A 3,035-nucleotide genomic window follows, 5' to 3' on the forward strand; every position below is an offset into this window, starting at 1 on the left:
AGCGAAACATAGTGCTCAACATCATATGCATACAAAAAAATACATATATCAGTGTACACGAATAAACATACATGCTTTAACAGTTCTAATGACGTTTTGTTTTGTTCCATTCAACGGCAACAAAAATAGGCCCTTTGCCTGAGAATTTACGAATATAAAACTTTGCCATTAAAAGTATAAGATTTATCATACATACGTGTGTGTTTATCTCTATGATTTTCCAAAAGACCAAACAAAACGTTTCCACAATAAACAATACTTTACATCAATATTATGAACAATAAAAGCTCTGAGGTTTAGTCATTTTTTACGTATGTCAATGCCAGAAGTGAATGGCTGTCTCTGGATGTTCCTGCCTCAGAATACTGAGTAGGCAGCGTTGATTACGTTTCAGACCAATAGAGTGGAGATCTGGGCGATGAGCCGCTGGGGGGCGCCGTAGAGTCGCTCCATTGCTTAAAGCTCTGGAAGCTCTTTGACATCTTTTTATAGCCTTGTCCTGTTTTGCTCTTCAGGCGTCATTTCAGTTCAGTTTCAGATCCTCAGACAGCTGCTCAGAGGAGAAGCTGTTCGTTGAGTGAAAGATTTGGAGTGTCAGTGAATTTATTTCCCTCTTGAACTGTCATCAGCTGATAAGTTACCTTACCATTCTTGACCTGCCTGACCCGTTCTACAGAGTGAATTAACGCCTGGAGAGTTATTTAGAGTTATTGAGAGGGGAACTCCTCCAATTTTTAAAAAATTTCACATAATGAAATGGTTAAGATGTAAACAAAGCCATTCAGAGTGGTTTGGTGTGAAATGCTTCGTTCTAGAGAAACTGACCGAGTCAGAATTGTTCACAGAGGTGGCGATAGGAACCAGACGTCCACCTAAAAGCTCCCTCACTGAGCGTTATTACATGAAATGGTTATGATGTCTGAGATAGTGTTTTACAATAGTTTTGTGATAAAGGTTTGGCGTATTTTGATCCATTTACTTTCAGATATTCATGGTGGAAAGACATATTTGGTATTCTAAGGCAAAATTGGTTCCAAAGAAAACTCTTAGATTTACCACTATTTTACCATCATCAATGTTACATATACAAACTCAGAAGACACATGTAGGTTCACTGGTGGTTTTGGACAGTAAATAAAATGGCTGTGTTGTAGGCATCAGGCCTCCTGGTTCCCATCACCACCACTGTAAAAAAAATCTGACAGAAGGTTTCTCTACAATGAACTATTTCACATCAGACCAGTCTGAATTATGCAGACAATGAAAATCGGTGGAATTCCCCTTTAAGGTCTAAGGCATTACAACTGAAAGCATGCCCAAACTTTTACACATGCAGCAATTACTTTTTTAAAAATATTTTCAAGTTGATTCAATGTAAAGTAATATGTGTTAACATTTGGTCACTGTCCACAAATTTCGCTTTTTACATTATTTGAGCACAACAGCAGCCCTTTACACTGTGTAAAATGTCCATTTGCTGCCCTTTACACTGTGTAAAATGTTGCATGCTACCTGACAGCTCATGCCCTATACTATGGTGTGAAATACAGTCCAAGACCCCCTAATTAACCTCTTGGACCCCCTAAATATCTCAAAATCAAATTTCTGGGGGCTCCCTGAAAACCACAAACTGATACAGCGCTGCTCTGCGGCTCTGCAGCAAATCGGTGTGCTCAGTTGGTTCTTCATAGCCTGGCAACTGTAACTACACCTCTAAAAAACTTTACAATATGCCACAGCATATTTGTAAACTTGCCCCATTTTCCAAGAGATTGATGGAAATAGTGAACTGTTACTCATTTCTCAAGTTGAAGACAAAAGGCAAGATGTGCAAAATCTCAGTTAATGTGTGGCAGAACGCTTTACCAAACTAGAAAAGAGCATTCCCGAAAGAAGAATCAGTAAACCCACACATTTTGATATTAAAGCTAGCATCAGTGCTGACGAGTGAGTTAGCAGACAGCCAACACTGGACTAGCCAGCCAACATGGGACGCCCTGAATACCAGTGGGTATTTAGCACACTGCTCTTTACTAAAGGTATGTCTTATCAGTGTAGTATAGCTCATTTGATTGGCCTGTTTCGTTTCATTTTCTTCTCTTCAAATTTGATTACATACTTTGTAGTGAGTGCACAAACACCGTTGTAAACAGGGACGCTGCTATTTTACGAACATTATATCATGGATGTAACAGTCAGTATCAAATAAAATATCGCTGGAGCTGAACACCAACATGGTGGAGCGTCAACATCACGGTAAACTGCTACAGACCATATATCCCCCAGCACTGCTGTGTATACTGTCTGAAAATCAGCATCTGGCTTTTTATGACTGAGTTTTTTATGACTGAGTTTTATTTTTATGACTGAGTTTCTATTTCTCCCATTATATCAGAAACATGACGGCAAAACGCCAGAGGGCGCCCACAAGCGAGTCCTCAGTGAAAGGGGGTGAATAAAGCTAAAATGCTAAAAACAAACAGTTAAAATAATCATTTGCCCAGAGCTTTGCTTTCATTTTAGAAAGTAGAAGGGTGTATTTCACTAGAAAGGCAAAGAAAACTGACCTGTATGTTTCCTTTTTTCTACAGCAAACGGGTTTTGGGCAGCAGGACGCTAACATTATTGGTAATGAGTGCTGATTGGTTGGTGAGCGGAGCAGCTCATTGGCTGTTCGCTCTCACTGACGTCATTGACGTACATGAGGCGGCGTTTTAAACTCCTATAACTCGAGTTTAAAAGCTCTTAAAAATATAACAGCAGTGTTAAAATATTTTATGCTGCTGTGTTCAGGAAATGAATGCATCCTTTTACATTAAAAATGTTTAAGTGTTTATAAAGTATGATTTTGCCCAAACGCTCCATCTTAACCCATTCATTCTGGACTCGCTCGCTGGAGCGCCCTCTAGCGTTTATCAAACCCGGAGGACATCAGAGTGGCAGCTCTGATCTTTACACGTTCTCTGGATTCATCATCGTTATCTAACACTCTAAAGTGGGGGTTCCCAGTTGTAGTGCTCAGTCTTGTCCAGACG

Source organism: Colossoma macropomum, unplaced genomic scaffold, assembly GCF_904425465.1.
Source record: "Colossoma macropomum unplaced genomic scaffold, Colossoma_macropomum, whole genome shotgun sequence".
Taxonomy (NCBI): Eukaryota; Metazoa; Chordata; class Actinopteri; order Characiformes; family Serrasalmidae; genus Colossoma; species Colossoma macropomum.